This window comes from Bos javanicus, chromosome 21 (genome assembly GCF_032452875.1).
Source record: "Bos javanicus breed banteng chromosome 21, ARS-OSU_banteng_1.0, whole genome shotgun sequence".
Classification (NCBI taxonomy): Eukaryota; Metazoa; Chordata; class Mammalia; order Artiodactyla; family Bovidae; genus Bos; species Bos javanicus.
The window spans coordinates 18,607,287-18,634,992 of record NC_083888.1 but is presented as its reverse complement, the minus strand read 5'-3'; the positions used below and the strand labels follow the sequence as shown (position 1 = coordinate 18,634,992).

Sequence of the window (27,706 nt, the reverse complement as noted above, 5' to 3'; positions counted from 1 at the left end):
GACTTTTGCTGAATAATGTACATAGTAAACTGGCAGCATAGTTGACATCTTGTAGTGGAATAGAATGTCCTATGGTCCTTTGTTTGTTCTGGGCAAGGAAAAAGGTCACCCTGGTTTATTTTCAGAAGGTCGCCATCTAAAATTATCCTCCTACTTATACGATACACAATGGAAGAAAGATGATGCCCCAATAAGAAATCAAGTTGCTATGAGGGAATAAGTGCTGGGCAGCTAAAAATGGACAAAAGACACTGAAAAAGGGATCAGGCTTTCTGGTGAAATCTGAGTAAGATCATGCAGATCAATTTCCTGGTATTGATAATGCATTCTGGTTGTGTGAGATGTCACCATTGGGGGAAGCCGTGATGGATATTGGGGACCTCTTCTGTACTTTATTTTTTCAGCTTTTCATGAGTCCATCATCATTTCACAATAATAAGTTAAAAAAAGAAAAAGGGAAGGGAATTGGCTTGGAGATTTAGATTCTCCTTTGGAGTAGAATTTGGAGAAGTCACCTTCACTTCCAACCCTCAAGGGCACCAAAAATCACTGGAGCCAAATCTTTAGATCTATACATACTCTGTAAGCCTTCTAGACCTGGGAAGAGTGAAACACCCATTTATTTGGATTCCAATGGGTCTCTTGTCCTAGCCAATTTATTATATGTTTTGAAGTTTAACTTTGAAGATTTGACATTAATCTACAATAAATTGGGTAGGACAGCAGACAAGCCTGAAATGGGATGAGGATTTACAGGATTGGATTTGTACAACTCTCAGCTCTGTTTCAATAAGAAGGGAATGTGGCAAGGCCACTTCTGTTGAGACAGTCGTCCAAACATCAGCTCTTTCTTTATGTGACTTCCCAGCCAGAGAATATTCTGGGTGTTGGGGTTGGGTATTACTAAGTTCTAGAATGTGATGATTGGCATGAAGATAGTCAATCCCCTAAAGAAAGTGAAAAAGACTCCAATGCTGGGAAAGACTGAGTACAGGAGGAGAAGGGGGTGACAGAGGATGAGATGATTGGATGGCATCACTGACTCAATGGGCATGAGTTTGAACAAACTCCAGGAGAAAGTGAAGCCCAGGGATAAGGAAGCCTGGTGTGCTGCAGTCCATGGGGCTGCAAAGAGTCAAAGACGACTTAGAGTCTCTTTCTCTTTCAAGAGAAAATGAGATGCTTCCATCCTTTCTTCTTGCAGTGCTTTAATGTCAATGGAAGTAGAGTCTGGACCCTTGGGGGCCAGGTACTGGCAACACCAGCTCAGAGTGCGGTCAATTTGGGGTGTGTCCACAACTCTCAGGTAATGGGAGTTAGGGAGCCATTCTTGCTTAAGTGAGATCTATGAGACGTCTACTGTCATTTAGCCATTAAAATTTCCACTAATAATTCTCTAAGGAGAATTGGGCCAATCAGACTCATTCTGTTATGATGGACTTAGACAGATTTAATCTAAACAATAATAATAATTCATAGTGTTGGAAAACACTGAGCTGTAATCTCCCCACTGTCTTTAGTTGTCACCTGGGAGTAAATCAAGTGTTTAGGGAAGTGCTTCCACATCTGCAGGGCACCGGGGCATTGCTCAGTCAGTGAACAGCTGTGGGAGAGGTGGGGGCAGCAGATAGTCCCCCAGGGGCTGGTTTCCTGCTCTGTGCCCTGCCCAACCCTGGAGTAGGGGTGGGTGGCTCCCATTTCATGTCATCAGCTTTCTTTCCCGGAAGGTGCAGCCTTTTAGGGGTGTGATCTCGTTCTTTCTCCCAGCATTTTCTGGAGGCTGACAGGGATCTGCTTTGGGGATGCTGCTGGAAGATACATTTTTTTTCTCTCCCAAGACCCCTTCCACAGCTCACTTTCTTCTGAAGCCTGCAGCAAAAGAGCCCACTTTGCTGGCCTTTTCCAGGGAGTTTCCAGGGAGTCACGTGACGTCTTTGCAGAGGAATGAAAACTCATCCTCTCCTCATGTCAGGGATTTGGAGCTGGAGAGGGCTCCATGTTATCCTGGCTCCACCAGGATGGTGACCTTGCCTGGGGTTGTCTGCCCTTCCCCGCCCTCAGTTTCCTGTGGAGATGGGAGGGGTGATACCACCGCCTGCTGGCAGGGACTAGCTAGCAGGGAGCTCATGTTAACTTTGTAACAGAAATACTGAAGCCCAGAGAGGGTTAAAGGGATCCTTACTGAGTCAGCAGCAATAGTCCTGCCTTCTGGTCCAGGGCACCCATGGGGGTGATGCCTCGATGGCCACTGTCACGGTCACAGCACTGACTCCAGGATCATCACAAGCATCACCAGAAACATACTGTGGTGACTTTTTTAATATATTTATTTATTAAAATTGTTTATTTACTTGGCTGCATTGGGTCTTTATTGCATCATGCGGGATCTTTCGTTGTGGCTCCAGAGCATCTGGGCTTCAGTAGTTGCTGCAGATGGGCTTCTTCTTTGCTCCACAGCATGTGGGATCTTAGCTCCCCGGCCAGAATTCAAATCCACCTCCCCTGTATTGCAAGGCAAATTCTTAACCATGGGGCCAGCAGGGAAGTCCCTGTAGTGACTTTTCTTTTTTTAATGAATAACTATGGCATTTAATGGATACAGTACTCTTTTTTTTTTTTTTAATTAATTACTGGTTTTATTTTTGGCTGCCCTGGGTCTTCATTGCCTTGTGGACTTTCTCTAGCTGAGTCTGTTGGGATCTACTCTCTAGTTGCAGCGTGTGGACTTCCCATTTCAGTTCTCTCCTCTTTTGTCGCAGAGCATGGCTCTAGGACAAGTGAGCTTCAATAGTTGTGGCGCACCGGCTTAGTGGCTCCGTGGCATGTGGGTTCTTTCTTGACCCGTGTCTCCTGCATTGGCAGGCAGATTCTTTACCACTGAGCCACTGGTAGTGACTTTTAGATGCAGACAGAGCCTGTTTACATCCTCGCTCAGCCATTTATGAGCTGTGAGATATGGGCAAGCTCTTTGCCTTTGCAGAACTGAGTTTCCTCACCTGTGAAGTAGAGAAACAGGTGCCTGCTCATAAGGATGAGAAGAGGAGTAAGTGCAGATAGAGTACCTAGCAGGCTGCCCGGCACATAGTAGGTCCTCTTGCAGTGTCTCTTCTGGATCCTCCCCTTTCCTGCTCCCCTGTCATGCTGCCCGTCTGCTGGTGATATCCTCCCTTTCTTCCTTCTTTGTTTCTAATTCCCTGGAGAACTGACTTTTTCCAGGATAATAGACGTTTGACTTTGTGATACAGAAGGAGGTTCCTCTTGCTAGAAAATGCTTCCCCATCTGTTTGAGATTCTTTATCAAGGGGAAAAAAATTATGTTTACATTGAAGTAGAGTGACATTCGGTTTTACCTTCTGTGGTAGGCAGAATAATGACAGCTCCCCTCCCATACACACAGACACAAATACAGGTCATTGCCCCTGAGACCTGTAACTGTTACTTTTCTAAGGAAAAAGAATCTTGACAAATGTGATTAAATTAAGGATTTTGAGATGAGGAAATTAACTTGGATTATGGAAGAGGGTCCTAAATGAAGTCATATGTATCCTTCTAAAAGAGAGGCAGAGAGGCCTTCCCTGTTGGTCTAGTGGTTAAGAATCTGCCTGCCCATGCAGGGGACGTGGGTTCGATCCCTGGTCTGGGTAGATTCCATGTGCTGTGGGGCAACTAAGCCCATGCACCACAAGTACTGAAGCCTGCATGGTCTAGAGCCTGTACTCCACAACGAGGGAAGCCACAGCACTGAGAAACCCAGACACTGCAGCTAGAGAGTACCCCCACTCGCCACAACTAGAGAAAGCCCACAAGCAACAACGAATATCCAGTGCAGCCAGGAATAAATAAAGTTGGAAAAGAAATAGAAGAGAGGCAGATAGAGACTCTACACAGAGGAGAAGACAGGATGGAGCAGAGAGAGATTTGAAGGTGCTGGTCTTGAAGGTTGGAGAGATGTGGTCATGGGCCAAGGAATGCCGGCACCCACCTGATGCTGGAGCAGGACAAGACCAGATTTACCCCTAGAAGCTCAGTGACCAGAGCTGTGGTCCAGCCCTCAGAGGTTAACACCACAATGTTGGTGGTTGGGTTTCATCTCACCTGTCTGTCATGATTGCCTGGGCAAGATTGCCTGTCTGTTGAGGAGCTTGAGACTGGTCAGAGCTGTAGGCACAGAGGACGTGAGATGCTTAGGAGACCATGCCTTGACTTGCTGCATCTTTATAAGACAGGAGGATGTCTTAGACCTGTGGTTCCCATCGGCCTCATTGTGATGTATGATCCACTGTGAAATGGTATGCATATAACTTGCTAGCAGTATTAAAATGTAGACGTTTGCAGATGATTTACTTTGTTCAGTCAATGAGGGCAGGGAACTTCTCCGGTGGTCCAGTGGTTAAGACTTTACCTTCCAATGCAAGGGGTGCAGGTTTGACCTCTGGTCAGAGAGCCAAGATCCAATATGCCTCTTGGCTAACAAACTAAAACATAAAACAGAAGCAATACTGTAACAAATTCGATAAAGACTTTTAAAAAATGATCTACATCAAAATAAAATAAAATGAAATAAATTAGGCCAGATTCATGGTGCTTTCACTAACTTGCACTCTGAGATGATTTCTTGAGTAGGGCAGAACAGGGTGGGGTTTTAGCACACTGGGAATTGCTCACAATTTGGGAGACACTCCTCTGTCAGGAGAGCCATGGAGATAAAAATAATCTAAGAGCCATGCCCAAGGACCACTTACCCCTTCCCTCCAATCCACAACTACGAGTCAGAATTGTGTGATCTCCCCACCCTTGTGCCCATGGCAGACATCACTAGTTGATCACAGAGCTATTAGGTTTGAATTCAGACACTGAATCCTTCTTAACACAGGGCTTTAGTTATCCACTATCAATTCATCCGTGTTGACATATGTGGTGGCATACATTGACCATCGCTGCTAATTCCTCCCCGAACTTTAAGATACTACGAATCTGCTCCAATTCCCATCAGGCAGGCTAGTCCTTCCAAAGTTCCTTTCTAGGCATCCGTTTAGCAAGAAGTCTGGCCTCCTTTAGGACTTCCCCCAGTGGCTCAGCAGTAAAGAATCTGCCTGCAACGCAAGAGATGCTGGTTTGATCCCTGGGCCAGGAAGATCCCTTGGAGGAGGGTGTGGCAACCCACTCCAGTATTCCTGCTTGGAGAATCCCATGGATGGAGGAGCCTGGCAGGCTCCAGTCCATGGGGTAATGAAAAGTCAGACATGACAGCATGCACGCATGCTGGCCTCTGTTCTCTGATCAAGATAGCCTGCAGGTAGTAAAGCCAGTTCCCAGTTTACCTCTGTTCCCCTTTCAGAGCTATGGCAGATGTCACAGCAAGGATTGTGCCTCTGGCTTTTCTCTGGGTCACAGATCGCAGAGGAGGCATGGGCACTAAATTTAGACGTCAGCAACTCTCTTGTGATGGGTGTTAGGTTGCTTTTTTTTTTAAGGTGAGAATCTTCGTCAGATGCCTTGAGCACTGTCGCACACCAGGTGCTGAGAGGGGCGGTGAGGGGAGGGATGTATTCGAGTTGTCTGGACTGGAGGCTACGAGCTGGCCACCTGAGAGGAAGAGATAGGAGGGGACAGCAGTGAGGAAGGAGATTTTGCAGCCTCTGGTGCCTAGAACTGTGGGTGGTAGTGGCTATTGGGATGATGGAAGGTGAAGGAGGAAGAGGAGTGGGCAGGAAGACAATGCAAGGCTGAGTGTTTGCAGCAGGTTGGTTTGTGGATTTATTTATCTATTTGGTACTATACACCTGAGAGTGGCTGGAGAGGGACGGCTGCCATGTCTTTGCTGGAGGGAAAATGACCATGGCTGGATTTGCATTAGGAATTTCCTACTGGGGTCGCCTAGTGACGTGTTAGCTGCTCAGTTGTGTCCGACTCTTTGCAACCCCATCCACTATAGCCTGCCAGTCTTCTCTGTCCATGGGATTTCCCAGGTAAGAATACTGGAGTGGATTGCCATTTCCTTCTTCAGGGAATCTTCTTGACCCAGAGATTGAACTCATATCTCCTGCATTGGCAGGCAGATTCTTGGCCACTGAGCCACCAGGGAAGCCTGCATGTATATACTACTATGTATAAAATAGATAACTAATGAGAACCTACAGTATAGCTTAGAAAACCCTACTCAGGGCTCTGTGGTGACTTAAATGGGAAGGAAATCCAAAAAGAGGGGATATGTGTATACATATAGCTGATTCATTCACTTTGCTGTACAGCAGAAACTGACACAGCAGTGGAAAGCAACTATATCCCAGTAAATTTTTTTTAAAAAATGGTACAAATGAATTTATTTAGAAAATGGAAACAGACTCACAGACATAGAAAACAAACTTATGGCTACCAAAGGAGAAGGGGAGTGAGGGAGGGATAAAGCAGGAGTTTGGGATTGCTGCTGCTGCCAAGTCACTTCAGTCATGTTCGACTCTGTGTGACCCCATAGACGGCAGCCCACCAGGCTCCCCCGCTCCTGGGATTCTCCAGGCAAGAACACTGGAGTGGGTTGCCATTTCCTTCTCCAATGCATGAAAGCGAAAAGTGAAAGTGAAGTCGCTCAGTCGTGTCTGACTCTTAGCGACCCCATGGACTGCAGCCCAACAGGCTCCTCCATCCATGGGATTTTCCAGGAAAGAGCACTGGAGTGGGGTGCCATTGCCTTCTCCGAGGAGTTTGTGATTAGCAGATACAAACTATTATATATAAAATAGACAAATAACAAGGACTTACTGCATAGCACAGGGAACTGTGTTCAATACCCTATGACAAACCATAATGGAAAATACTATGAAAAAGAATAGATATCTATGTATAATATAGATATTTGTATGTGTATAACTGAATCACTGTTGTGTACCTGGAGCTAACACAATATTGCAAATCAACTATGTGTGCATGCATGTTCAGTTGCTTCCGTCGTGTCCAGCTCTGCGACCTCATGGACTGTAGCCCACCAGGCTCCTCTGTCCATGGGATTCTCCCAAAAGATAGTGGAGTGGGTTGCCATTTCCTCCCCCCGAGGGATATTCCCGACCCAGGGATCAAACCCTTGTCTCCTGTGGCTTCTGCATTGGTAGGCAGATTGTTTACCACTGAGCCACCTGGGAAGAACCACATATTTCAGTTCAAAAATGGACATCACTTGGTTTCTCTATTGTGAGCTCCAAAATGATCCAGACCCTGACTCGCCTTCTCTAAAGTGTCAAGTCTGTTGCGGGGAGGGGAGTCAATGCTTGCCTATTGAGTGGTGAGGTCAGCTGGTTATACCTATGGAAAATCAGCGCCATGGCTTTTTTTTTTTTTTTTGGTTTGAAGGCTAAAGTAATACATAGTTTTGAAGCAGTTTTGCAAATACTGAGAAGCACAAAAAAAAAGAGTAACAGTTCTGTGCTTTCCCACTACCCTGAGATAATTCCTATCTGTGAGTTTCTTTATATAAAATCAACATTGGATTCCACTGTGCCTACTTCATTCATTCAGCAGAAATGTATTAAATACCTATTATATACCAAGAATTGTTTTCAATGTTGGGAATATAGCAGTAACCAAAATAGAACCAAAAAAACCCTGCCCTTTGGGGATCTCAATTTAGAGGAGGGGGGAAATGGACCACCAATAAATAAGCAAAATACATAAAATGTTATATGGTGGTAAGTGCTTAAGGAAAAAAAAAATAGAGTTGGGAAGGGGGTCAGAATGTTTGGGAGGAGTCTACAGTTTTTGATAAGATGTTTAAAGAAAGAAATCCTGATTGAAAGAATATAATTTGAGTCATTTGGGTAAATCCGACAGAGGTGAAGTTGGGAGCCCTGTAGATAGCTGGGGAAGAGTATTTCTGGCAGAAATGCATAGTTCAGAGGAAAATTCCAGTGCAAAGAACAGCATGTTCAAAAAACAGGGAGGACAGTGTGGCTGGCGGGGAGGGAGGGAGTGGGAGGGATGTGGAAGATGAAGTCAGTGAGGTTATGTGGGACCACGCTGGAGACTCTGGCAGCCGTTCTGAGTGAGTAGGGAGCTTGGGAGGGGTGTAAGGCAGGGGAGGACATAAGCTGACTTGTGTTTTATGGAGGGCTTCTGTGTGGGTATCAGTCCCAGGGGAAGCAGGAAGGGCTGCCCTGTCCAGGGGTGCAGGTTGCGCCCTGCTCAAGGGCAGGGGCCCGAGGCTGCAGATGGGTAGGCAGCAGAGTCCATGAGAAGTGAGCATCTTTCTTGAATTCATCCAAGGGATCCCACGGTTCCCAGTGACACAGCTAGTTTTGTAAACCACTCTTCCCCCTTAATAAGATGTCATGGACATTTCCCCTATGTCTTTAAATAGTCTTTGACACATGTTTTTTAATGGATGAACAGTATTGCATCATTTGGATGCACTATAATGTAATTAATCTCCTATGTTAGACATTTAAGTTATTCCCAGTTATTCACTATTTTAAAAAATGTGCCATCGGACGTCATTGTATATAAATCTCTGATTATTTCCCTAGGCTAAATTTCTAGAAATGGAGTAGTTGGGTTAAATAATACACATTTTTAAGGCTCTTGGTTATTAAATTATTTTTTTAGATAGTGGAGCTCAGGAAGGTTGAGGAACTGGCCTCCAGGCAAGCAGCCAGAAGTGGTAGAGTAAGATTTGAATGTAGGCGTGTTGGTTTCCAGACCCAACTTCCTCCCATCACATCACACTAAGGGCAGCTGAAATGTCACTCAGCCCACGGCCATGGCCCACGTGGCCTCAGCTTTGGTGATGATGTCAGCTGCCACAGAGATGCAACTAGCCAGTTTTCTTGAATCACTTTGTGCTGGGAACTGTGCTTGGCACAGAACATGAGTATTCCCACTAGATCCTCAAAGGAACCCTAAGAGGTGGTAAATAGATTTAGCTCCGTTGTATACATGGAGATACTGAAGGTCAGAGTGGGGAGGCAGCCTGGCTGAGGTCACACAGCTAGAAGGTAGGCAAGCCAGGACTGAGCCCTGTCTAATACTTGCATTCTCAGCCATCTTCTGCTGCAGGACTTTCCAAGATAGCAACCACGTCCAAGTGCCTTGAATGATAAATTCTAGCTCATGTGGGCTGCCTGTCTGTTTCACAGTCCATGCTTGGCCTGACAGCTTCCATGATGCTCGTGTGTGTGTGTATGTGTGTGTGTGTGTGCGCGTGTGTGCTTAGTTGCTCAGTTGTGTCCTACTCTTTATGACTCCATGGACTGTAGCCCGCCAGGCTCCTCTGTCCATAGGGATTCTCCAGGCAAGAATGCTGGAGTGGGTTGCCATTCTATTCTCCAGGGGCTCTTCCTGACCCAGGAATGGAACCTGGGTCTCCTGCACTGCAGGTGGATTCTTTACTGGCTGAGCCACCAGGGAAGTCCCTCCATGATGCTCTAGCTTAACAATAATAATTGTCACTAACATAATTGCATTGCTTTTATTTTACTACTGAATTTTATACTATTATAATAATATGTTTTTATGCAGATATATGTATATTACTTTATGTATACTAACATTTATATATATTTATACTGCTGTTACTACATGCTCTTATTGTTACTGCTGTTATTATATTATTACTATTAGTACTATATTGCTACTATTACCACACTCTGTGTTTCTCACTCTGGGGCCCCAGTGAAGGGACAGAGCATGTTCTTCTCAGGGCAGATGACAGGGGTACAGAGGATAATAAGTCTGTCATGCCTCTTAATTTATTGCCTCATAGTATTGCTATACTTATTATTATGAGGATAGTAATAATCATTATTATTATTATTACTATAATAAATATAGGAGCTGATACTTTCAAGCCAGTCACTGGGCTAAGTGTTTTGCTGGCTTTTCTCACAGCTGCCCCTTGAGGCAGGTACTTTTATTTTCTTCAATTTACAGCCGGGGAAATCAAATCCTCGAAAGTTTCAGGACTTATCCACATCTCACACGGCTTCCCAGGTGACACTAGTGTAAAGAATCTGCCTGCCAATACAGGAGACGCAGGAGACAGGGGTTTGATCCCCAGGTCAGGAAGATCCCCTGCAGAAGGAAATGCCAACCCACTGCAGTATTCTTGCCTGGGAAATCCCATGAACAGAGGAGCCTGGCTGTCTACTGTCCCTGGGGTCCCCAAGACTCAGACACGACTGAGTACACCATGCACACACAGCACAACACATCTTAGCACTGATATATTTTTAAGCAGCTCCATTGAGGCCTAATGTATTCATAGTAACCTGGAAGCCCTTCAAGGGTGCGGCATGGGGTTTGGTGTGCACTCAGGAAACCATAACCGTGGTCAAGGTCATAACCCTTTCCTGAGTCTGATGTCCCCGGGGCTCTGATGATGCTGGTGTGGGGTGCCTCCTTCTGAGACTCCCCCGTCAGTCTGTGGGTGTTGCCTGGTTTGGGTTTCTCTCATCTGTCCTGCTGACCACGGGAGGGACATCTCATCAGGGCCCAGGCTTTTTCATGGCTGCATCCACTTCCAGTTCCTTCTTGCCTCCACTTAAAAAAAAAAAAAGTTTTAATGAATGGGAATGTGCATTTTATTTTTTGGCCTCACCACGTGGCATATGGGAGGGGTTCTCTGATCAGGGATGGAACCCATGCCCCCTGCATTGGGATCATGGAGGCTTTTTTTTTTTTTTTTGATTGACTTTTCAAAAAATGTTTTAATTGGAAGAAAATTGCTTTACAATATTATATATATTGTATATACAATATACAATATTATATATATATATTACAATATATATGTGTATATATATATATATACACACACCCTCTCCCCCTTTTACAAAATTATTTATTTTAAAATTTTAGTTTATTTTTAATTGGAGGATAGTTACTTTACAATATTGTGATGGTTTCTGCCCTACATCAACATGGCAGCCACAGGTATATATATGTCCCTCTTATATATGTCTTGATATATATATGTCTTGAACCTCCTCCTCTGTCCCACCCCATCCCACCCCTCTAGGTTGTGACAGAGCATCGGTTTGAGCTCCCTGCATCATAGAGTAAATTCCCACTGGCTATCCATTTTGCATATGGTAGAAATGCATTTGAGTCAGTTCTAATGAGGTGAGCCTAGAGCCTCTTACACAGAGTGAAGTAAGTCAGAGAAAAACAGATATTGTATATTAATGCATATGCATGGAATCTAGAAAGATGATACTGATGAACCTATTTGCAGGGCAACGAGGGAGACTCAGACACAGAGAAAAGACTTATCCCCTCTCTCTTGAGCCTCCCTCCCCTCCCACTGGAGCGCAGAGTCTGAACCACTTCCCTTAACTAAGGGAAGTCCTTGCCCCCTCTTTTTGTGGTGCTTTCTGTGGCCAAGGAGCTGAAGTCTTGAGTGATAGAAGGGAACTTATTTCAGGGATGGCGCCTCTAGCAAGCGGTACTTCGTGGGACCACTGTGCAAGGAAGATGGGATCCCAAGAGCAGAGCAGCCCCTCCCAGGAACACCCCTCTCCCCCCGAGGCCACTTGGGGACCAGAAGCCCCAAATGAGTGACCCTGTGGAGTCCCCCACCTCCCACTTTTCAGCTGGTGAACCTTGCTGAGTCTGCAGGGCCAGCTCTTTGGCTTCCATGCACAGATGCATTTCCTGGCTCCCTGGGGCACACACTTTGCCTCTGGGGAACTTGCTGAGTCAGGTTAATTGTTACAGTATCTTCACATGAGCCTCAGTTAGTATTCAGATGAACGGTGTGGGCAGAGTAATTATAAGTTGTGTGTGTGTGTGTGTGTGTGTGTGTGTGTTCCATTGCTGGAAACCTCTCTGTGACTGAATAATGTGATGAGCTGGGTCTCCTCAGGTAGAGCGAAGTTAACAGCCAGAAAGTCGGGGAAATGCAGGGATAGGCAGGGGGCCTGGCTCTGGGTGAGCTGAGGCTAGACCTCTGAAAACCACTCTCTGGATGGCCAGGGAGAGGTCAGTCCCGTTGATCCCATGGGTCCCAGGAGAAGACACTTGTGGAAGAAGGGCTCAGAGAGGTCAACTGTCCACCCCGAGGACCCAGCGCGTTGTGATTTTCACTGTCGAGAGTGACAACCAGTGGCTGCATCTGTGTTCCCACTGCATGGTGAGAGGGCTGTGCCTTTCTCTGGCATTTTGCTGAACAGTGGTTCCTGCACTTGTCTGCACACTGGAATCACCTGTGTGAGTTGTGTGTGTTAGTTACTCAGTCGTGTCCGACTCTTTGCAACCCCATGGACTGTAGCCTGCCAGGCTCCTCTGTCCATGGAATTCTCCAGGCAAGAATACTGGCATGGGTTGCCATTTCCTTCTCCAGGGGGAATCACCTGGGGAGTTACTAAAATACTGATGCCTGGATGCCCTCTCCTTGGCACCTGATTTTATTGGTCTAGGGGTAGACTGCAGAGAAGGCAATGGCACCCCACTCCAGTACTCTTGCCTGGAAAATCCCATGGACGGAGGAGCCTGGTAGGCTGCAGTCCATGGGGTCGCTAGGAGTCAGACACGACTGAGTGACTTCACTTTCACTTTTCACTTTCATGCATTGGAGAAGGAATGGCAACCCACTCCAGTGTTCTTGCCTGGAGAATCCCAGGGATGGGGGAGCCTGGTGGGCTGCCGTCTCTGGGGTCGCAGAGAGTTGGGACACGACTGAAGCGACTTAGCAGCAGCAGCAGGGGTAGACAGGGGATTAGAATTTTTGTAAAAGCCCCCCGGGGGATTTTCCTGTGTGTGGCTTGATTTAGGGCTAGAATCTAGCACAGCACCATCTTATTGAATATAATGAGGGTCATGTATGTACTTTTAAGTTTTTAATAGCCATATTTTTAAAAAAGCAAAAAGAAACAGGTGAAATGAATTCTAATAATGTTTTTTATTTAACTCTACATATCCAAAATATTGGTGGCACAGTGGTAAAGAACTTGCTTGCCAATGCAGGCATCTCAGGTCTGATCCCTGGGTTGGGAAGATTCCCTGGAGTAGGAAATGGCAACCCATTGCAGTATTCTTGTATGGGAAATCCCATGAACAGAGGAGCCTAGAGAGCTAGTCTAATGGATCCCAAAGAGTCAGACATGACTGAGCATGCACACATCCAAAATATTATCATTTCAACATGTTTCCAATTCAAAAATATTAATGAGGGACTTCCCTGGTGGTCCAGTGCTTGACACTTTGCCTTTCAATGCAGGGAGTGTTGGTTCGATTCCTGGTCAGGGAGCTGGGCCTCGAAGCCAAAAAACCAATACATGAAACATAAGTGATATCGTAATAAATCCAGTACTTTAAAAAATGATCCGCATAAAAAAATCTTTTAAAAAATCGATGAGATGTCTTAAATCCTTTTTTTTTTCTTGTATGTTTTTATAATGATAGCACATTGCAACTTAGACTGATCAGCCTTCAAGTGCTTACTATGGAATCAGACAGTGCAGGTCTGGCACGTAGTAGGTGCTCAAGGGGAGTGTTTGAACACATAAACCAAGGAGGCATTCATGGCTCAATCTATAGTAATGAAACTGGGCAGCTGCTCCAAAGACTTAGAAAAGTGTGATTTGTTGGCAGAGCTCTGCACAGAGAACAGTTTTGCTTATGTCTTAGGATTTAGGCCTCAGACACCATTCCTACCATGAAGGCTTCTGTAGTCACCGTCTGTCCCACTCCTGTACTTCACCCAAGGCCTTAGGTGAACTTCTTAGACTGCAGAGCTTCAAGATCCTAGACTTGTTCTGTCATTACCATTGTCTGTCTTCTCAGTGTGACTGTCTGTCATGTAACCTGTAAGTTCCCTAAGGACATGGCCATGTCCTAATTAATCTCTGTATTCCCAGTGGCCAGCCCAGTTTAATTCAATAGATGTTTGTGGAATGAAGTAATAAACCGATAATAACATAGTGATTCAACTGCCATGCAGACCACTTTTAAGGAAGAAGACTAGCCCACAGGACAGGTCCTGTATAGAAGGCAGAGCTGACCCAGCTGATTTCTTATAGTCTGGTCATTAGGGACTATGATCATATGTTTTAGTCAGCTACTGCTGTATAACGCCAGGTAACAAACACCCCCAAACTCAGTTGCTTCCAACCAGCATTTATTAATAAGAAATAAATGCCTGTGAGTTTGCTGGGGTTTGGCTAATTCCAGCTGAGTTCTGCTGAGTTTTGCCCCATGGAGTCAGTCCTGTTCTTGTCCGTATTTCTCATTCTGGAGCCCCAGCTGAAGGGGTAGAGCATGTTCTTCTCATGATAGATGACAGGGATGCAAGGAAACATTCTCTCTCTCTTGGGTTGGAACTGTCCCCATTACTGTCTCTGCATGTCACCCCACCAAAAGCAGGTCACCCCACCAAGTTGAGCATCAGTGAGTCGGGGGAACAAAGAAAGAGAATATTAGTAATCCATCTTACCCACTATAATAGGCTTCCTTGACTATGAGTAATGGGGCTTTCCAGAAGCCCCATTCCTTATGTTGGTGATGTTTGATTTTAAGCCTGTTTCTCAATGCAAGAAGAGAAGAAGGACTTCCCTTGTGGTCCAGTGGTTAAGAATCCACCTTCCAATGCCGGGGATGCAGGTTCAATCCCTGGTCAGGGAACTAAAATCCCATGTGCTGTGGTGCTACAAAGCCCACACGCCACAATCAGAATCTGTGCACCCAAGAAAATATCCCACATGACACATAGATCTCACATGCCACAACTGAGACCTGACACAGCCAAATAAAGAAATACATAAATAAGTACTTTTAAAGATATGACGGAGGGAAGAGGATTGGAGTTTCTTATCATCTGTAGCTTCTCTGTTGCACTAAATTTGCCTCTGCTCTATCTGACATTGACTACCTTGTTTTCTACCCTTTTGACCCCTGAATTAGTTAACATAAGCATTCACGCTGAATTCCCTTCTTGCTCTCTAGGGAAGCCATCAGGGATTGTCAACCTCTGAAATATAGATCATCCAACTGTGCTGTGTGTGCAGACTGTGCACATTCCCATAATGGTGCTTGCTCATGCTTCGATTCTATGGTTTTCTTGTTGAGGAGAGAATGTGCCTCGCCACAGGCTGGCCAGAGCTTAGGGTGGCCCAGCAAGTATTTCTCAGGATCCCTGCCTGCATTGAAAGGCATCTCTGAGGTTTAAGGACATCAACCCGCTCTTTTTCTTTGCCCTTGATAACCTCCAGCTTTACCAGGTCAGGGACAGAGAGATGTCTTTGTGGATATGAAACCTTAGGGAAGGCTCAGCAAGGTGAGGGGTGCATCCAAGGGGGAAGGGGAAGCCAGAGCAGAGCGTCATCCTTCATCCATCTGGTCTGGACCTTCCAAGTTCACTGCCGTTCAAGAGACCTTGCCAAAACCCACGACAGAGCTCCGCGCCAGGGGCCCCGGGCCATTTCCAGAGGAACCTGCTTGTAGGGATTCTGTTTTGAGTCAAGATGCTACTTCTAATGAAGCAGAACGGAACTCCTGGCCAGCTCTCTCTCCCTCCTGCAGGCCTCTGTGGGCTCCGAGGAGCACAGCCTTGGCTGTGAACAGAACAGTGTGACCCTGACATAGCCCAACTGCTTCTACCCCCGCACCCCCACCTCTGCTTCTCCTGGTTTAATTTGGCCGCTTTTAGGACTCTGCCTCCCCGAGAGGTGAGCGGGGCAAGGGGACAGTGAACACTCTTCCAATTGGTTGAGGTCTCTGGGGAAGCAGCGGCTTTGAACCCAGTTTGACCCTCTAAGGGTTCAAGTTCCTGTTCTCTTGGCAGCGTATGATTTCCTGTTTCAAAGAAAAAAAACCTGGGGTTTTAAGAGCTTTTTTTTTTTTTTTTTTTTTTAAAAAAAAGGCTTTTGGACACAAAACAGCTCTTACGAAACAACATGTTGATGAGTTTAGTATAAATGAATCGGAGACATATGGATTAAATTTCCCTTGCAATCCACAGGGGCTTCAAAATTAGGGGAAGAGTGTTTGTCAAAATGTGTGTCTGTCTCCCACCAGGGTCTGGGTCAGAATCAGAGCCTGGCCCACCCCCTTCCCCATGCCCCTGACCCCTGATGGGGGGACTAAGAGCCAAGGGGTTTACAGCAAGTCTTAGGTTTGCTCTTTTCAACCTGCAGCCTTTTTGCTCTTAATTGAGTTGTTCCCCACACCTCCCCTGTACCTTCAACAGGCCAGTCTGACTCCTGCAAAGACCCTGAACCTGTGCACAGAGAAATTGACACGAGCTGCCTTGACATGTGTTATATAGGTGTTGCGCCTTGACTATGAACCATCCCATGTTGACCCGTCCTATCTTAACCTTCCTTGGCAACATATGCATCTATTAATATTAGTGTTCAGATGTGGCCATTAGAAACCTCCCCCACCCAATGGCCAGGGCATGGACTCCATAGCAGGGTGTGGGGTGAAGATTGGTGGCTTATATTTTAAGTTTCTCAGATCCCATTCTTGCTGTCAAGAGGGTTGGGGCTGGAGGTTTTCTGGTCTTATGATAAGAATAAGGATACTTAAAGAAAGATGACTTTTTTGTCACCTGGAGTCATCCAGATATCCAAAGTGTGTTGATCTTGGTGGGTTTTTTTTTTAAGATTTTTTTGACATGGACCATTTTTAAAAAGTCTTTATTGAGTTTTTTTTTTTTTTTTTTTACAATATTGCTTCAGTTTTATGTTTCGGTTTTTTGGTCACAAGACATATGGGATCTTGGCTCCCCCACCAGGAACTGAACCCACACCTGCATTGGAAGGCGAAGTCTTAACTACTGAACCACCAGGGAATTCCTGGCCTTAGTTTTTTAAAAATCTAACTTCTATCTCTATTTTTGACAAAGGAGCAGAAAAATACAGTGTGTTTGGAGAGAAACCTGAGAAGCTTCTATTAATATCACTGTGTTGTCTTTTGGCCTTAGAACTCTTTAGGCAAGAGAAAGCTTAATGGAAGCCCCTTGTGTGTAACAGATAAACAGCTTCAGCGGACAAACTAGAGCGTAACTCACTCTCTTCTTCATACCCTCTCGCCCCACCTTCCCCTGCTTCGTGGGAGTCGTCGGTCCCCTAGGAACACAACTTGAAAGCACAAATGATGTTCTAGCATAGAATTCACTAAATTCTTTGGCCCTTAGTGCCAGCAGTGAAGCTAATGCATGTCTCATGGACATTATGTTGAGTGAAAGAAGCCAGACGCAAAAGAGAACATTCTATGGGATTCTCTTTACATGAAGTTTAGAAATAAGCAAAATGAATTAATGCTGATGGAAATCAAATAGGGGCCACTTTTAGCAGTGATGGGGAAGAATGCATGAAAGAACTTTCTTGGGAAGTGTTTTGTATTTAGATTTGGCTGGGTGACACAGGGGTATAGCTATATACATATTTCTTGAGCTGTTCACATAAGATCAGCACACTGGATTCTTTCATTGTTGTTGTTCAATCACTCAGTCATGTCTTTGTGACCCCATGGACTGCAGCACACCAGGCTTCCCTGTCCTTCAGTATCTCCCAGAGTCTGCTCAAACTCATGTCCATTGAGTTGGTGATGCCATCCAACCATCTCATTCTCTGTTTCTCCCTTTTTCTCCTGACCTCAGTCTTTCCCAGCATCAGGGTCTTTTCCAATGAGTAGGCTCTTTGGATTAGGTAGCCAAAGTATTGGAACTTTAGCTTTGGCATCTGTCCTTTCAGTGAATATTCAGTGTTGATTTTCTTTGGGATTGATTGCCTGGTTGAATCCTTTAGAATTCTCTTAATAGTATGCACATGATGTTAAACTAACCAACAGGGAAATTATTGTCAGGTTATTCCCACGCTAACGTCTGAGGGCACCCTGTCAAGTAAGATCTCTTAGCACAGTGACTGAGAGTCTGGGCTTGGGGATTGTTGGTGCAGAGATGATGGTTGAAGCAAGTCACAGGGAAAAGTCAACTCAGGAAGCACAAGCAAGGTCTCCTGCTCTAAGCAGGGCTTGAATGACAAAGACGGCCACCGTGGAGCTGGGATAATCCAGGTGGGTTCTGATTGAGTAGATTCAGCCTCATCACAAAGGCCAAACTCAGAGGACGTCTGTGGGCTTGGGGGATCCTGAGAGGATTGCCATATGGCGGCACTAGTGGGCAGGGGAACCAGTCCCGCCTCAGGCACTTCTGGCCAGGTTATAGTGCGGCGTGACCTGAGCCCCTGCGTTCACCATCTTGATATGCAGAAGAATCTAGGGGCTCTGAAGAGAGGGGAAGAGCACCCACACAGCCTCACCACCCCACTCTTTTGGATTCAGAGGGACTTGGCACGTTGAAGGCAGACAAGAGAACAGAGTGTCCACAACCAGCCTGTCAGGTCTCCAGAAGGGGGCTGTGCCTGTTGCAGGAAGCGGGAAGGCTGCTTGAAGAAATGGAATTCGCCTTGCCGGGCTAGCGTGTCTGGGTTCTGTCTGGAACACTGAACAACCCGTCAGTCAGTCAGATAGAGGAATATGGCCTGGACAAAGGACAGGGTTAAGTCTCCGACGGGAGGGGTGGGGCACCTCCAACTCACCCCACACTCCCCTTCCCTCCCCTGCTGAGCCTCCACGCCCATCACTGGATCCCGGCCCTGAGGCTTCCTGTCTCCTTTCTAGGGTCCACATGTGGGCCTGAACCTCTGCCAGGCCAAGCACAGTCTTGCAGGAAGGAGATTTCAGTTCCCTTTTGGAAAACAGTTTTCCTTCCAACCTAAGCAGCTGCCCCCCTGCCAACCAGCGCTAGAAGGCAACTATGCACAGCTCTCCTTTAAAATGACCCGCCCGGCTAATTCGTCCCAGCCTCTCTCTCGGTTTAGTGCTAAGGCAGGGAAACCAAGCACGGTAACTCGCAGAGACTTACACTGCCACGTATTGACACTTTCATTCTCGAGAGATAAGTACTCTTTCGAAACTTGGCTAGTTGGGCCAACAGTGCCAGTTATATCCGCGTGTGCCCACTTCCTTTCCTTTCTTTGGAGTTGCCATATTGAGGCCACAGTGCCAAGCTTGTACTACCCCCTCCCTCACGTGACTGTTGCTCTACACCTCGGTTCCCAGCTCCTCCCTTCACCAACCTGGGGTCCTTTGCTTTGGCCATCAGGTTGGAAAAGCCTTGTCATTATTGGATTTAGCTAAACATACTAGGGGTGTGAGAATTGTCCTGTGCATTGTAGGTGTTCAGCAACATCCCTGAGCTCTAGTGACTAGAGCTCTCCAGCAGCATGCCCCACCTCAAGTTATGACAGCCAGATATGTCCCTTGCTGTTGTTCAGTCGCTCAGTCGTGTCCAACTCTTTGCGACCTTGTGGACTGCAGCCTGCCAGGCTTCCCTGTCCTTCATTATCTCCCAGAGCTTGCTCAAACTCATGTCCATTGAGTTTGATTGATGTCCACTGATGCCTAGACATTGGCACAATTATGTAAGTGATCTTTGGTCTTCAGGCCCATGGTGGCTTTTGGAGTAACTTATAAATTGCCTTTGGGTCTAATAAGCTCTCAAAAATCAGCATGAGGACGATAAACAAAAGGCAGGAACAGGCAATTCCTAGAATTAAAAAGGGGGAAAAAGTCAAATGGCTACTTAACATGTGGAAATTTGTTTAGCTGAAGTTGGGGTTAAAAGGATACTAATTAAATCAGTTACAAGTCTCTGCTTCCCCCTATTAAAGTGGTAAAAAATTAATAGTACATGGTGGTTTAGATGCAGGAAAATGGGGGCTTGTGAGTTCGATCCCTGGGTCAGGAAGATCCCCTGGAGGAGGGCATAGCAGCCCACTCCAGTATTCTTGCCTGGAGAATCTGATGGACAGAAGAGCTACAGTCCATGGGGTCGCAGAGCCAGACATGCAGCATCATAGCACGCACATACACATTCCCTACTCTGAGGGGAGAAATGGGTACCAATTTTCTGGAGGGCTGTTTGACAGTAGTTTCCAAAAACTTCAAAGGATATTCTCTTTGACTCAGAAATTCCATGTCTTGGCAATTCTCTTACCTTAAGGAAATAATCAGAGACGTTCATGAGAGTTCATGTACAAGGTTGAGTATTGAAACACTATTTGTATGATAGAAAATTGGAAATGACTGAACTGTACAACAATACGGAATCTGTTATGTAAATCAGGGTTCATTCAAATAATGAAACACCATGAAATCATTAAGACATGTTGTAGAACAATATTTGATGGCTTGAGAAATATTTACAGTATTTGGTATCTAGAAAAAATTTTAGATTATAAGTCAGTATATTCAGAATGATCCCAATTTTATATCAACAACAAAAAGGCCAAATAGATGCATAGGAAAAAAAAGTTGGAAAGGTAAATGTCTGCAATTTCATTATGGTTATTTCTAGGTATGGCTATTGTGGTGAATTTTATTTTCTACTTTGTGCTTTTCTTTTGCCATTTTCAAGTAAGAAATTGAATACATCCTTAATTGTTTGAAATTTAGATTGTTTCCAATTTTCCGTTATTGGTAATACTTTGATGAATATCCTTTGCTTAAATGTTTTAAAGAGACTCTTCTCAATTCATATAATGGAATGTAGGTGGGGGCGTGGTGGTAATTGAAAACAAAAGTAAGCAACTTCCCTGGTGGTACAGAGGCTAAGACTCCATGCTCCCAATGCAGGGGGCCTGGGTTCGATCCCTGGTCAGGGTACTAGATTCCACATGCCGCCACTAAGGATTCCACATGCCGCCACTAAAGATCCCACATGCCACAACTAAGACCTGGTACAGCCAAATATGTAAATAGATAAATAAATAAATATTGAAAAACCAAAAAAAAAAAATAGAGCAAAATCAAATCCTTGGAGGGTTTTGTATTAGAACATCCTTGCCTCCGGGCTTCCCCAGTGGCTCGGTGGTAAAGAATCTGCCTGCAGCGCAGGAGACACAGGAATCATGGGTTCGATCCCTGGATTGGGAAGACCCCTTGGAGGAAAGCATGGCAACTCACTCCAGTAATCTTGCCTGGAGAATCCCCATGGACAGAGGAGCCTGGCGGGCTATGGCCCATGGTTTTGCAGAGTCGAACACGACTGAAGTGACCTAGCACATTCTTGCCCCTAATCAGCCCTGTATCACCCTGCCTTGTGTTCCTTGGGACACACATCCCCATGTCCCTCTCATATTTGCTCTCTTTTGAAGCTGTGAGCTGAGAGTTTGTGACTCTGGTGCCCCAAAGACAGGATTTGCTGATGACCTGGGCTCTGCCACTTTCTCCCTCAAATTCTCGCCTTACCCATTAGTCTCAAGCTTCTGAAACCAGGAGGCATCCTGGGTGTTCTGTTCCTTGAGCAGGTGGGTCAGGAAAGGAGAAAGGCTTGAATATATACTGAGTATCAGGTTTGTGCTGGGTGCTTCCCTAGATGTTATCCAAACCCTGGGACATCTTGGATGATTTTTCTTACTCTACCTCTAACCTGGTCATCTTAGCTCTGCCTTCAGATTTTGTCACTGGTCTTGCCTCAGCATCTCCACCAGTGCCTCCACTTCATTCCCCATCACTTCCTGCTGCACAGCTGTGATGACCTCTTCTTGGCCCCTGTGCTCCCTGTATTCAAATCTCTACCCAGTAACCAGAAGGGCCCTTTCTGGAATATACTACTGATTTTTCTTCGCTCCCACAAACCCACTGTGGTTTCCCATTTCATGCACAGAGTCCAGGGCTCTACACATCCCTATCCAGACCCCTGTCCCCGTCCCCCTTGCTTGTCTGCTGGCCACCCTGGCCTCGCTGCTGCTTCTCAGACATCCTGAGACCATCTTCCCTGATGACCCCTACCAAACCCGTTTCCCTCCTTTCTGGAATGCTGCACCTCCAGCCTCCTCGCTTTGTCAAGGTCTCTGTTCTGAAGTCATGTGATCTCAGAGACCTTCTCTGACCTTGCTTTCCCCTGCCCCTGCTTTATTTGTTATCATAGTACTATCAGGACTAGCCATGCAAGATCTCTTTTTCTTTTTCCCCAGTTAGAGTGGAAGCGCCCAAGAGTAGAGACTTAGCTGTGTTGCTACAGTTCTGCCCTCAGAACCTACCCTGGAGGATAAGTTCTCACAACAGTCCTTGAGCCTCTTGCTAGGATGACAAAGCTGGGACTCAGAGATGTTCATGCGCCCACCTGTTCAAGGTCATGCATGGCATGAACGCATTGCAGATCCAAGCTCTAACAGCTGTTAGAGGTTTTCTCTCCTCCCAGAGGCAGGGCCCCTGGGCTGGGCTGCTGAACTGGCTGCGTTTCCCAAAGCAGTGGGAGCCACTGGTAGGATGCTTGTGTAGCTCAGGTGGCCCATAGATTCACATTAAGATGAGCTCTGAGATTTCCCACTGGGTTCTGCCTTTTTTCTTTGCAACCTGCATGGGTCTGCCTCTGCACTGCTGTGTGATTGTTGGTACCAGTGTTCCTACATCATTATGTCTTGGAAGAAGACTTACTTGCTTTTTTGTTGTTGCTGTTGTTCAGTCGCTCAGTCGTGTCTGACTCTTTGTGATTCCATGGACTGCAGCATGCCAGGCTTCCTTGCCTTTCACCATCTCCCGGAGTTTGCTCAAACTCTTGTCCATTGAGTCAGTGATGCCATCCAACCATCTCGTAAATGAAGATGGTTAGATAGCATCTCACCCTCTTCTTCTTTTGCCTTCGCTGTTCCCAGCATCTGGATCTTTTCCAATCAGTCTTTACCAATGGGGTAAATAAAGTTCCTTGACCCCGTGTGACAGTCCAGCCAGGGCTGTGGTTTCAGGATGCTCTGAGACATGGACTGAGAATGAAGCTGCATCCCAGCTCTGCATGCAGGAGGGACATTTTTGCAGTGTTTTACCCAGTGTTCCCAATTGCTCCTCCCCAGGGTTATTTACAATTTGTTGAGTGCCTCCACTGTGTTCAGTGCTCCAGGAGACATAAAATTCCCTGCCTAAGACCTTGCAGTCTAATGTGGGCAGATAAATGACTCCAGCATAAGCCACCTTCCCTGGGGAAGATGGTCATCTCTCCAAGGCACTGGGTTTCTCAAGGTTTCCATTTGCACGTGACTTTCCATTTTTAAACTCCCCTTGGAAGAAGTGGAGACAACTCGGGCAAGGATGGGGGAGGGAGGGCTGGGAGGGCAGAGTGGAAAATGTTGTCTGTGAAGGGTTTTTTTTTTTTCAGAACAAATGGCATTCTAGGAGGCATTTCCAAGGCATGCAGTTCGTGACTTGAGACAGCTTTGGGGTGGGGCCAAGATGATGTTGAGAAACAGAGAAAATGAAGGCAAACCCCCAGGGAATAGAGGCAGGTATGAGAATAAGGGACCAGAAGCCAAGTTTCGTAACTGAAGGTGTAGCAGCAAGGTCACCATCCAGCCAGCCAGCCAGCCCTTCATTAATTCAACTAACCCTTAGTCCATGTTCCATCTTAGCTGGAAACTCTGCCAGACCATGGGAGCTGGTTATTTACCTGCTGCTCCAGGAACTCATAAGTCTACCTACAGTAACATAGTTTCATCCTTGAAAGTATTTTAAAACCTGTGATGCTCTGACTTAGACTCTGTGATTCCCCTTGTGCTCTGGACTCTTCCATCACTGCATTCATCACAATTTTATTTTTTAATTTTTGAAACTAATTAATTGATTATTCATTAATTTGGCTGTGCTGGCTCTTAGTTTCGGCATGTGGGATCTCGTTCCCTTGACCAGGGATTGAACCTAGGCCCCCTGCATCGGGAGCTCTGAGTCTTAGCCACTGGACCACCAGAGAAGTCCCCCATCACAATTTTAAAGTGTGGTGGGGTGTGTGGTGGCTTCTGAGTGTGTGGTGTGGGGTGTGTGGTAGCTTTTGAGTGTGTGGTGTGTATGCTCATCTGTTAAATATTCATCTCTCCTTCTGTAACTTTTTTTGAGAATAAGGACCTGCCCATTTTCTTCATGCATCCCCATCCTGAGGGTAGGTGTTCAATAAATATTAATAGAATCAATGAAACCATGAATGAGTGAAGTGAAGACAGCCTCATATGAATGTAGTGTGAAACCAAAAAAGGACTCAATGGAGGAAAATTCACTTAATGATGTCTCCTTTGTAGTAACAACTATAGCACCATCAACAGCAAAACCAGTTTCTTCCATACATGCAGCCAGGCTCTGAGCTGAATTCTTCACATACATGGTCTCATGTGACATGAATGTGACACTCCCTATTTTGTAGGCCTGGGGACTGAGGCCCAAGGAAGCTGGCTCATTTGTCTGTGGACCCAGGCATCGTCCATACGCTGGGGTTCTCATAGGACCCCCGCCCCCAGCTGGCACTCAGTGTCTTTCTGCTTCATTGCCTGTAAACTGGCGTCAACTGTTCTTGCAAATTCCTATCGAAGACTGAACCAGGGGAGATTCCAGCAGGCTCGAGAAAACTTTGGGGTTCAGGGATGCTCTTCAAGAGGTAGAGAGCGTTCCCTTTAGAGACGTTTGAGAAGGGAGTGCCAAGCTGTTAGTGTTAAGAGTTCTGGTGGGATCCTTCCTCTGCAGGGAAAGAGAGGGCTGGGGATTCTTCTGGGCTTCCATTCAGGACTGTCTCTCTTGACCATTAAACTGCTAATGGAAGGTGTCAGTGCTTGACATTTGGTAATTAAAACGTCCACTGACTGAATAATAACTTTTTATTGACATTCATATTGATGAAAGCAAAAGTAATTTGATTTTAGACATCCTCGTCATGGGCTCGGCTGGGCAGGGGCCCCTGCTGTGTGAATGGAGTTGTTGGTGTGGTGGATGGCAGCAGGGCCTCTCAGGTGGTCTCCGTTCAGGCCAAGTGTGAGGTGGCTGGTGTGGTCTAACCCATCTGGGGAGACCAGCTAATTCAGGCAAGTAAGAGGTAGAGCACTGGGGCCGCTGGCTTGTGGGTGACCGTACAATGCTCTTGGATTCTGGACTCTTTACTCTGGAAGGCGTTTGGGGAAATACTCTTTAAGGCAGATCTGTGAGGTGCCTTATCATCCATGAATAGTCAGAACAACCCTCAAAGCTGGGAAGCTTCTAGATCTTAGAGGAATCATTGTCGTGGAAGGTAGGGTCAGGTAAGGATGTTAAGAAAGGGAGGAGATGCCTTACATTATACATCAGCTCATTTCATTTCAATAACCATCAAAGCTAATTATGTTCTCCCCATTTTTATAGATGGGGAAATGGAGACTCTAAGAATTCAGTAGCTTGCATAAAGCTATCCTCCTATTTAAAGACTAGGGTTAATTTGTGACTGGCCAACTATAATCCTAGGAAACACTTTATAATGAGTGTGATGGTGGGCTGGGGGTGCCCCAGGGAAAAAAGAGATTTGCTTTGTCAAAGCCACAGGAAGGCCAGGTGGCCATTGACATCACCATCCACCAGCAGGAGGATGCTGGATGAAGGCGATCTGGGAAAAAGGGTGTTTGCTACTCTGTAACCAGGGCCTGTGCTAGAATTTTGTCACCAGTTCTCTCGAGCTTGAGTCACCCAGGGACAAGGATCAGCCTGAAATCAAAGATGGAACTCACCATTGGTCGAGAGCTGAGCTCTCCAGTGCAGTGACTATTAACCACATGTGGGTCTTTAATTATGATTGAGTAAAGTTTAAAAACCAGCTTCTCAGTACCACTAGCCACTCTTCAAGAGCTTAGTAACCACAAGACAAGTGACTGCCATGTTGGCCGAATACTTCCCTTTATACGGAAGTTCTCGTGGACAGTGCCAGACCAGAAACCACTGGCTCTTTCCAATAGCATCGCAAGTGTGGATCCTGCTTCTCACTTTCAAACGGTGAAACTTTGAACAAAATGCTTACTTTCTCAGCATCTCTGTTTCCCCAACTATAAAAAGGGAAGGGGTGTTATCATGAGGGAAAATGATCATGTATGGAAAGCATGGCCCGTGGTGCTGAGTATACAGCTAGTGGTCATCAGAGGCTGCCACTGCCTTCCTGTCCACAAGAGACAAAGACAAGCCCTTTTGGTCTCGGATGTTTCTGTTGCAGATGGATTGCCATTTACTGAATTTACCTGAGGCCACCTGTCTTTCTGCTGTACGTGTGTGTGTTAGTCACTCAGTCGTGTCCGACTCTTTGTGACCCCATGGACTGTAGCCTGACAGGCTCCTCTGTCCCCGGGGTTCTCCAGGCAAGAATACTGGACTGGGTTGCCATGCCCTTCTCCACGGGATCGTCCTGACCTAGGCATCAAACTCAGGTCTCCTGAATTGCAAGCAGATTCTTTACCATGGAGCCACCAGGGTTCCTATTTGCTTTTTGAATAAATATCACCAGAAACAAACAAACAAACAAAAAAATACCTCACCTTTCCTCTCTTCTCATGTGAGAATGGCCCTGTTTCCATGATGCTAAAGCTATGTTCCCTTCTGGAGGACTGCAGCACTCTGCACCTTGGCCTGGGTCCTGCATCTTCAGATTTCTCTGTCTTGCCTTCTTGTCCACCTATCCCCCACACACCTATAACAAATTAAAACATTTCATTCCTGGAGCTTGTTTGTCACTGTGCACTTGGACAAGCTGAGGGTGTCTTTTCTTATCCCACGTGGCTTATTTTCTAAAATTTATGTTTAGCTTCTCTGGGTCTTGTTGCTGCGCATGGGCTTTCTCTAGTTGCGGCCAGCAGGGGGCCGCTCTCTAGTTGCGGTGCCCAGGCTTCTCACTGTGCTGGCCTCTCTTGGCAGAGCACAGGCTCCGTGTGTGTGTGGGCTTCAGTAGTTGTGATCCATGGGCTTAGTTGCCTGGCGGCATGTGGGCTCTTTCCGGACCAGGGATCGAACTTGTGTCCCCTGCACTGGCAGATTCTTAACCACTGGACCACCAGGGAAGGCCCTCACTTTGCTTACAAAGAAGAGGCAGCAGAAGGTAAAGCGGTTCTTAAACTTGGGTGCAGATTGGAACCACCCTGGAGGGCTTGTTACACTAGTCCTGGGGGCCCCGCATGCTGAGTTTCAGCGTCGGTCAGTCTGGGGGTAGGGCGACCAGAACTTGCATTTGTAACAAGTTAGAAATGCTGCTTGTCTGGGGACATACTTTGGGAATCTCTCTTTTAGGCCATGCTCCCCTGTATGCTGAGTGCCCTTGAAGTGTGCTATGTTAGTAGCTCAGTTGCATCCAACTCTTTGTGGCCCCATGGGCTGTAGCCCGCCAGGCTCCTCTGTCCATGGAATTCTCCAGGCAAGAAAACTGGAGTGGGTTGCCAAACCAGGGGATCTTCCTGATCCAGGGATTGAACCTGGGTCTCCTGCATTGCAGGCGGTTTCTTTACCATCTGAGCCACTAGGGAAGCCCAAGTGTCCTTGAAGAATTGTGCATATCAGCATTACCTGCAGGGCTTATTAAAACACAGATTACTGAGCCCTCTCCCCAGAGTTTCTGCTTCATTTCTGGGGAGTTAGATACAGCCTGAGAAATTTGCATTTTTACCAGATTCCCGTGTGAGGCTGATGCTGCTGGTCTGGAAATCACACTTTGAGAACTGCTGGTATCTGTATACCAGTGTTAGCTCTGTGATCAATGAGATGTGAAGTCAAAGCCTGTCTCTGCCACTCTGTGAACCTAACACTCTCTGAGCCTCAGTTTTCCCATCTTTTGAATGGAAATAAGGGCTAAGGTTGTTGTGAGAATCAAGCAAAGAGTAGGTGCTAAATAAATGCTTTATTTCTTCTCCCCTAAGTGTGAATTGCTGTGGCTGGGCTGCAGTGAGGCTGCAGAAGACAG

At 46.2% G+C, this 27,706-nt stretch overlaps 1 protein-coding gene across 13 annotated transcripts in view; it reads left to right on the top strand.

The window, feature by feature from the left end:
- NTRK3 (neurotrophic receptor tyrosine kinase 3) overlaps positions 1-27,706 on the top strand; it is a 421,771-nt gene that overhangs the window by 178,570 nt on the left and 215,495 nt on the right. The window lies entirely within an intron of this gene.